We start from the raw sequence: 10,640 nt of genomic DNA on the forward strand, positions 1-10,640 counted from the left end.
TCTATTAAAGGAGAAATTAAGTGGCTCCTGCAGGGAATCTGAAATTAATGATTCATTCCGGCAGATATGGTATGGTAAGATTAAGTTTTTCATATATACGTATGTGTGTGGATGTAGGTTACAGGGGAATTTGGGTAGGTAGTACATGATTACGTAATGATAGGGCACACGGATTTCAAATGCGCACACTTTTTTACATATATATATATATATATATATATATATATATATATATATATATATATATATAAACAGTGTGTGTATACATAAACATACATACACACACACACATGAGCACCTCCTCAAACATGCAGCCGTCACCTCACGTGGAAAAGGACTGGAGCGGAGGCGGCGGCGGCGGCGAGAGGAATTTGCCAGAAATAAGGGGACGACGCTGTCTCCTCAACAAGACGAACTGATGCAGTAACTGCCCCTGAAGAAGCAGCCGCCCTTCCGTAATGACCTCGTAACGACCTGGGGCATAATCGCCCTCGTTCTAAACGAGGTGAGATAAGGCTGGATACGATCCTCCTTCAAAATCCCTCCCCCCTCTCTCTCTCTACCCCTCTCTCTCTCTCTTTTTTAAGGAGAGAAACTTAAATTCTTTCTTAGCCAAGCGAATTAAGGAAGGGTCTTTGCATACTTGGAAAATAAAAAGCGCTCTTGCATATTGTCAGGAATTATGCGTGCGGTTTTATTCCCAGGTGAAGTTCCATGGCTTTATCTAGAAGAGGTAATATATATATATATATATATATATATATATATATATATATATATATATATATATATATATATATATATATATATATATATATATATATATATATATATATATATGTTATATATATATATATATATATATATATATAAATATATATATATATTATATATATATTTAACTATAAAAACAATTGTTAAATAAATACATTATTTCCTGGGTAATTTCCAAGTACTAATGCTTTAGCTCATATCCTTTTATCGAATCCCACATTACCATCCTCTCATTCCCGTTCCCAATGCTATTGGGTCAATTCCTTAATCGTTTATAGCCGTGGTGGCCATTCCAGTTCCTGTCGTCGTAACTGGCTGATGACAAGCTTGCTGATTACTTTCACTAATTATCTTTACCCAAGAGCTGCCTTCGCATCAAATTTCACAGTCATTTGCAAAACACTACTACTATCCATTTCAGGGACGGCGAGTCATCGTTTTTCTCAAATATCTTTCAAACTAATCATTTGATCGAAATGGTACTTTGACACAGTGTACAAGACACCTCCCGGTAATTTTTGGTAATATAGTGCATTGTCAAATGGTGTTAGTTACGGCGTTTACTCTTGACTTTTCAAGGCAAAGTCAGCAGGACTATTCTACGCAATCGAACGTCCGCTATCCCCCACAGACAGGAAAGGGGGGGAGGAGATGGGGAGGCCAGGAAAGTGGGTTGAGGGAGGGATTTGTGGGGATAAAGGACGTTCGAATGCATAGTTAGGCGATGCTTGGCAACATCATGTAAGTCAAGAGTAGACGCCTTAACTAACACCATTTCACAATGCGCTATACTGCCAAAAATTAGCGGCAGGTGTCTCGTACACTGCGTCAAAGCACCATATCGATCAGATAATTAGTTTGAAGGATACTTGAGAAAAACGATGACTCGCCGTCCCTGAAATGGACGATAGGATTTATCCGTTGTCGCTTCATTATCTCCGTTATCGGCGTGTATCGCTATTCCCAAGCCGTTAACCAAAGGGTAATGAGTTACCAAACGGGGGTAACCACAGCCATCGCGTGTCGAGGGACCCTTGTCTACGGAGGCAGTAAAGTAAGACTTAGTGCCTCATAAGAAAGTGGAGGTAAGGTAAGGTAATCTCTCCCTCTCTCTCTCTCTGCTCCTCCCCTTTCCAGAGACTTGACCCTTCTCCCCCTGCCCCCAATTCCCATAGAGGTATTTCCAGAGATACAATGCTCGTAAAGTTTTTTTTTTGGGGGGGAGGGGGGAGAAAAGAGGGAATTATCCATAAGAATGGGAGGAGTGGGGAAGGAAAAAGGAAGTTGGGAAGTAGTGATAGGTCGGAATGACTCGCCTGGGAAAGACCTCCTCTGTCAGATTTGCATAATTTGTTTTTTAAAGCAGTGACGCATCTATGGAGATGAGCAATGACTGTATGAATTGAAATGAATATAGACTTTAGGCCAAAGGCCGAGCGCTGGGGGGCCTAAGAGGTCATTCAGCGCTGAGACTGAATTTGACGGTGAAACGTTTGAAAGGTGTAATAGGAGGAAAACCTCAGAGCAGTTGCACTATGAATCAGAGAAACATAAAAGGGAGAATATGGCCGAATCCTGTTACCTTTTAGGGTGAAGGGTGCCAATAGAAGGAAAGGTGTTCGAATGGCTATGAAGTAAATCACAGATCTTGGGAGATGTCGAATGGAACCTTGAAAAGGGGGAATCTGAAAGTATGGAATCTTTCAATCTCAGTTTCTTTATGAGTATATATTTACTTCCATCTATCATTTTTCGAAAGATGCGTGGGCTTATGTTTTCATTTATTTTCGTTAATATGGTAAATTTGGTTGCTTTAGGTTCAGTCTTAGTTTCTTTATCGAAGAAAATATGACTTTTTATTTACTATTTTTTTCTTGGGAGAGCTTTGGGCTTATGATATTTCAGGGACTGATAACAGCGTATCCTTTAACGCTTACAGTCCAGACAAAATCTGATTGCCTTTGGTTCTGCCTAATAATCATTCTTGCTTTAGTTTCGTAGAAAATGACAAATGTTCACCTGTATCACCTTCTTTATCAGAGAAAATATGACTTTTATTTACTTTATTTTCCTAGATACAGATGTAGGCTGATGTTATCATATTTTTTGGCTTTAGGTTTACACAAAACGACAAATGTTAAAAACAAAAAATATTAAAAATGCACCGAAATTTCTTCGGCGCAATCAAGTTTTCTGTACAGCTGCTACAGCGTATAATCAAGGCCACCGAAAATAGATTTATCTTTCAGTGGTCTCGGTATAATGATGTTTGAGCCGCGCGCCACGAAACTTTAACCACGGCCCGGTCGTGGCCTATCCTATCGTTGCCAGAACCACGATTATGGCTAACTTTAACCTTAAATAAAATAAAAACTACTGAGGCTAGAGGGCTGCAATTTGGTATATTTGATGATTGGAGGGTGGATGATCAACATACCAATTTGCAGCCCTCTAGCCTCAGTGGTTTTAAAGATCTGAGGGCGGACAGAAAAAGTGCGGACGGACAGACAAAGCCGGCACAATAGTTTTCTTTTACAGGAAAAATGACAGGCATGTAAGTAGTATATATTTTCTTCACAAACGAGATGCGAGGGCGTGGAAAACAGCTTCCATGACCTGGAAATGGAATGGAACGGAATATTGATTTTAGGCCAGAAGCCAAGCACTGGGACCTATGAGGTCATTCAGCTCTGGAAAGGAAATTGAGAGTAGGTAGGTTTGAAAGGTGTAACAGGAGGAAAACCTCAAAGCAGTTGCACTAAGAAATAATTGTTAGGAGAAGGTGGACAGCGAGATGGAAGAAAGATAATATGAAAGGAAGTGCAATAAAAGGAAATGAAAGGGGTTGAAGCAGCTAGGGGCCTAAGGAAGGCACGCTGAAAAGAACCTTCAGTAATGCCTACAGTGGCCCCCGTGAGGTGAACTGACGTGCAATGACGGCAACACCACCCTACGGGGTCTTTCATGACCTGTTTGTCGTTCGAGGCGTCCTGTGACAAGGACAAACGAAAATCATTGTTACGGAACACGCCAAGATTTTTTTTTTATTTTTCATCGGAGCGAAAACCTTTAACCGGCCGAGTGACAGAATGATCAATACATCGGATGCTATGGAGCCTATAATAGTTCAAAGGTTATCTAGACCGGAGGAAGAGGGGAAAAAAAATTGTTTAATGTCATCTCTGCGTTCTCAATGGCGGCGGTGAAAATTTTATAAATGAATCTTCCATTAGGAAAAGTGGATGCGTGTTGTTCTCTTGTTTTGCTTTCAATTTAGTTAATTAAAAAAAATAATTAATATATATATACACATATATATACACATTTTTAAAACACGCTTTTATTAAAATGCACTAAAAAGTGAAAAATAAATTTTTGAGACACACCAGGATTTTCTTATAATTAATCATGTCTCCAAAAATAAAAGAGTGGGTTCCAAACATGGAAGGAAATGCTACAAGAAAAGAAATATTTATTTAAATATATATATATATATATATATATATATATATATATATATATATATATATATATATAGTGTATAACATATTTTAAAATATATATTTATTAAAATGCACTATAATATATTTAAAATATATATATATTAAAATATATAAAATATATATATATATATATATATATATATATATATATATATATATATATATATATATATATATTCTATTTCTCGTAGTATTTCCTTCCATTTCTGGCGCCCACACTTTTACTTTTGTAGACATGATTAACTGTAAGAAAATCCTGGTGTGTCTCAAAAAATTATTTTTCACTTTTTAGTGCATTTTAATAAAAGCGGGTTTTGAAAATTGTTTTATATATATATATATATATATATATATATATATATATATATATATATATATATTTTTTTTTTTTTTTTTTTTTTTAAATACAAAATCCCATTTTTCCTAAGCCATTCACATACCTTTTCTCATTAAAAGTTCACACGTTGCCTTTGGTATCGATGCCCTGAAGTGCTTTTGTTATAATATTATACATTTGAAATTACTATTATCATTTGCAGAAAACTATTGTGCAGGCTTTGTCTGTCCGTCCGCACTTTTTCTGTCCGCACTTTTTCTGTCCGCACTTTTTCTGTCCGCCCTCAGATCTTAAACACTACTGAGGCTGGAGGGCTGCAAATTGGTGTGTTGATCATCCACCCTCCAATCATCAAACATACCAAATTGCAGCCCTCTAGCCTCAGTAGTTTTTATTTTATTTAAGGTTAAACTCAGCCATAATCTGGCAACGCTATAGGACAGACTAACACTGGGACGTTGCTAAAGTTTCATGGTCCGCGGCTCATACAACATTGTACCAGGACCAACGAGAGATAGATCGATTTTCGGTGGCCTTGATTACACGATGTACAGAAAACTCGACTGCGCCGAAGAAACATCTATCTGCAATAATGCCGATCACTCTGTAAATAATCTCGTTTCTTCATCCACCCCTAACCCCCCCTAACTAAGCATTCCTCCTCCCCTGGCGTAGGGAAAGAAGGGTTGGGGGTGGCGGTGGGGGGGGGAGAAAAAGGGGGTGTCACAGAAGGAAATCAAATAACAGTAAAAGTCAGAATTTCTCGTACGGAAAGCAATAAAATTTGTTGATATACGTTCGGTCGAAAATATGGAACACCCCCCCTTTTTTTTTTTTTGGCGTCGTCTGTCTAATATCGTTAACGGAATTAATTTTCCGCTCTAATGGTACTCGTCCCCCTCCCCCCAACCCCCAAAACGAACCCCCACCTTTAATGCATTTTTTCCCCGTCTCGTATTCGGGCGGTTCTGTTTCTTCGTCTGAATTGAAGTGAATGCAGAATTTACGCCAAAGACCAAACACTGGGACTTATGAGGTCATTCAGCTCTGAAACGGAATTCTGATCGCAAAAGTTTGAAAGGTGTAACAGGAGGAAAACCTCAAAGCAGGGTTGGAGAAAGTAAGATGGAAGAAAGGTAATATGAACGGAGGTACAGTAAAAAAGGAACGAAAGGGGTTGAAGCAGCTAGGTGCCTCAGGAAGGCACGCTGCACAGAAACTTTAAGCAATGCCTACAGTCCGCCACAGCGCAGATTGACGCGATGGAATATTCATTATTTCATAATGCATTACCGGCCTCGATCTGTTATTATTTTTCTTTTGAAGGAGATACGAGTATAGCCTACTGTATCAAATAACCGAGTCATCAATATTATTCATATTCATATTCATCGACGCTTATTTGATGAAGTATTTAATGATTCTTGACGTTTGAATGAAGAGTGTAAGTTTTTTTTTTTTTTTTTGTAGAATTACCGGTTTTTTTTAACACCAAGCAACTTACAGGTCTGGAGAGAGTATCATTCGATGTGGTGACAAATAATCTATGCATGTGAGTCTCTCTCTCTCTCTCTCTCTCTCTCTCTCTCTCTCTCTCTCTCTCTCTCTCTCTCTCCATTTATTTATCTGCTCAATACAAAATCTGTGCTCTCTCTCTCTCTCTCTCTCCATTTATGTATCTGCACAATACAAAATCTTTGCTCTCTCTCTCTCTCTCTCCATTTATGTATCTGCACAATACAAAATCTGTGCTCTCTCTCTCTCTCTCTCTCTCTCTCTCTCTCTCTATTCATGTATCTGCATAATGCAAATTTTGCTGCTCTCTCTCTCTCTCTCTCTCTCTCTCTCTCTCTCTCTCTCTCTCTCTCTCCAGTCATGTATCTGCACAATGCAAAATCCTCTCTCTCTCTCTCTCTCTCTCTGTCTCATTTCTGTCCATTCATGTATCTGCACAATACAAAATCTTTGCTCTCTCTCTCTCTCTCTCTCTCTCTCTCTCTCTCTCTCTCTCTCTCTCTCTCTCTCTCTCTCTCTCCATTCAGTACAATGCAAAACAGGTTCTGATCCTCATCCCAAACTCTCTCTCTCTCTCTTCTAGAATCATTCATGTATCTGAGCGAAATGCAAAACTGAAAATTCTCTCTCTCTGATATTTATTGCAAAGCTCTCCATTTATGTATCTGCACAATACAAAAATTATTCTCTCTCTCTCTCTCTCTCTGTTCATTTATGTATTTTGCACGATACAAAATCCGCTCTCCCTCGGTTCTCTCTCTCTCTCTCTCTCTGCCAGTACAATAAACAGGTTAATGATCCTCATCCCAAACTGCTCCTCATTTGTAGAATCATTACTTGCATGGCGGAGCGAAATGCTAAACGGAAAATTTCCTGTTGATATTTATTGCAAAGCTTATGTGGGCGGCCATCTGACGCTACTGAATTATTATTATGATGATAACCTTTAACATTAGGCGGACTTCGACGGGAACACTTTCTGCATCGGTTCTGTTACTCTTTCCTTCAAGTATACACACACACACACACCTAAACATACATATAATACATACAATACATCAATCAATTTATATTAAATATAAATATATAAATATGAATAAATACAATGCAAAATTATCGTATTTATGAAGTCCAGCAACTAAAGGATTACCTATTATCAGCCATATATTGTATCATAATAATAGTTTTGTGCATTTTACCAACCTTGAATTGTTACCTTTGTCATTATTCACTTATAATTCCTCATATTTTTTGTTGCTAGTTATACATTTACCCAAACGTATTCTTCATGATACGCGTATTATAATTGTGACTCCCTTGAAAAGTATTTAAAAAAAATTTTTCAGAGCATTGATGAAACCCGGAGGGTGCTAGTTTCTGAAATTGAGTCGGGCAATAGTAAAGTTGAACAATTACGGGAACACGGAGGAAATTAAAGATCATAAAAGTAAAATTTATCAATGACTGATCCATGATATTACATTTCGGGTTAGGAACTCCTGACCAGCATCTTTGGGACTACAACTCAGATATGCTCAGAGGGTGGCCGGAAATAAAGTCGCAGGGAAAAATAAGTCACTGGGAAAAAAGTCACAATTTTGGCTAGGGGAAAAAAAGTCACTGGGAAAAAAGTCACATTAATTTATGGTGGCCGGTAATAAAGTCACAGTGGGAAATTCACAATATTTCCTGGGGGTCATTATGTTTATGATATTTACAGTTTTTTGTTTATGTTTATACCGAAAGCCCCAAAGGGTTTGTACTAAACACCCCGCAAAGGTGGATACATACCTGATTAAACATTTGGGGGTCACTATCTACGAAAGATTAATGTGACTTTTTTCCTGTGACTTTTTTTCATCTGTGACTTTTTTTACGAGGATTCTTCATCGAAGTCAAAGCGACACACTGTAACGTTAACTATTCTCAGGATAATTTGGTTAATTTTTTGCCTATAATTCAACGTTCGCCCTTAATAATCATGTTTTGTCATTTGAAATATTTTGAGTAAAAATAACTGCTTTTTATATGGATAAGAAATACTCAATTGATAGTTAATTCACTTTCATTATTATTCATGTGCATAGTGCCCAACCTTGATGATGTTAATAATAATAATAATAATAATAATAATAATAATAATAATAATAATTATTATTATTATTATTATTATTATTATTATTATTATTATTATTATTATTATTATTTTTATTAGTGTATAACTTGTTTACTTGTAAATATTTACATATTACTTGAATCTCAAGTAATATGTAAATATTTACAAGTAAACTAGTTATACTCAGGAATCTTGTGGGTTTCTCTTTCCATTATTATTATTATTATTATTATTATTATTATTATTATTATTATTATTATTATTATTATTATTATTATTATTATTATTATTATTATTCAGAAGATGAACCCTAGTTATATGCAACAACCCCACAGAGGCCACTGACTTGAAATTCAGGCTTCCAAAGAATATTATGGTGTTCATTCGAAAGAAGTAACTATCGGGAAATACAGAAAGAGGAGATATATAATTAACTTTCACTTAACGAGAGGGACAAAATATAGTCAGTAGCGCAATATAATTTAGGAAAATAAAATATATACAGAAAGGATCAAACACAACAAAACGGGAAACTACTTTAAAAGACTCGATTGTTCTTACATCTGGCACTAAAATTCTTTGTTTCATTTTTCCTCTAACATCGTTACTATGATTTGGCAAATATATCACGCAATGCTAAGTCAATTCCTTGATTTTTTTTCCATACGCAATGCTATACTGCACTAAAATGGATAACTGCAGTATCTGCAGTTTTCGAAATTGAGATATGCCACCTATTGGGCTCGTGAAACACCAATACACAAGTGACTGCAGTTTCAGAATGATTCTTCAGTGCTTTATTTAGGTGGTCCCATTTGCAGTATCTGCAAAAATCAGTAGCAAGGCAAGGGGAAAACTGCAGTATCTACCATTTTTCTCAGTTTTGTATTTTTGCAGATATTGCAGTCTTCCGTTTTAGGGCAGTATAGTATATTTGAGCAAATGTGGAATACGGTTTTAAAAAAGCTTTTAGATTAATAACTCCACCAGAGCGAGTTTTAGACGCCACCAGATAAGTACAATAAGACATTCCGGGAATTTCGTCAAAGCTTTCCCGATGACGGAGATGTTAGATGACGGCCGAAAGGAACAAAAAGGGGATTAAAGGCGGTGTGTTCTCTCTCTCTCTCTCTCTCTCTCTCTCTCTCTCTCTCTCTCTCTCTCTCTGTGCTTTTTCAGAATGACTATTTATCGCTCTACGAAGCCCCAGGATAAATCTTCGAAGGAAGAAGATTTAGTATTAACCCTCGCTTCCGTTATTGTGGTTACATCATTCCGACGGGGGACCATACGGAAAGTGATATTTCACCCGGGAACACACGTCCATTACAATCTCTTAACTTATGCAGTGATGACCTTTCAGGCGAGCATCAGAAACCGAAGACTAGGCTAAGTGAGGATGTCGGGGATCTGTCAGCACTCTGATGCCCAGTGACAAGTGTCAGCTGGCTTGATCTACCCTTAAAACACATTACGGATTTTTCATAGATAGTGGCCCCAAGGGGGGTTTTAACCCGGTATGTATATCCACCTTTGCGGCGTAGTACAAACCCGTTGGGGATGACCGTAAAAACATAAAAGATTGTAAATATCATGAAGATAATGACCCCCAACAAATATTAGTCTTAGATAACGACCCCTGATTCCTCCTCCAACTCTCGGGTCCTTTGTGGCTTAAATCATTGAGTCTCCCTCCCGTCAGCAGTATAGGGTCTTAGTCAAGTAACAAGTGGATTAACAATCTGTTCTGGAAATGCCATTGGCTTGATTTGGGAGCTCATGACCACCGTGTCATCTTCACTTCAAGATGGAAGAAAGATAATACGGTTGGAGGTACAGCAATATTATATAAAAAAACAAGTACATTTTTTTATGAAGCAATAAAAATACATAGTAGAAATCAGGCGTTCAGCATTAGAAGAAGGGTCCCTTGCCCAAAACTTTTGAAAATGGCGTTTTTCGTCTGATCAGCTTTAAAGTAGTCCTCCTTTTTTCCCCAAAAAAAGGGAGTGATGGAGTTGAACTATAATTTTTTATGCATGGTATTCTATTCCTGATTGCAAATACTTCACCTCAAACAAAATTCAACTTTGCATCTTGAAAAATAAAGAAATTAGAGCAGGTTGAATTTCCAAAATTTTATGGCTCATAGCTGAACGCCTCAAACATAAAATCATAAAATAAAAATAGTGAAAGTACATTTTCCGGACGACTACGAAACCTCAAAAAAAAGAAAAAAAAATCTTCCAGAAATTCTCGGAAACTTTTCACATTAAAACAGGTTTCACTCAGTAACAATATCAAGAAACTGAAGACAAAAAAAAAAAAAAAAAAGACATATATAAAAAAAGTCTTTGACTTGAGGACACGGAATTTTTGTTCGGATGTCTGACGG

The sequence above is a fragment of the Macrobrachium rosenbergii genome, chromosome 8 (assembly GCF_040412425.1).
Source record: "Macrobrachium rosenbergii isolate ZJJX-2024 chromosome 8, ASM4041242v1, whole genome shotgun sequence".
In the NCBI taxonomy this organism is placed as follows: domain Eukaryota; kingdom Metazoa; phylum Arthropoda; class Malacostraca; order Decapoda; family Palaemonidae; genus Macrobrachium; species Macrobrachium rosenbergii.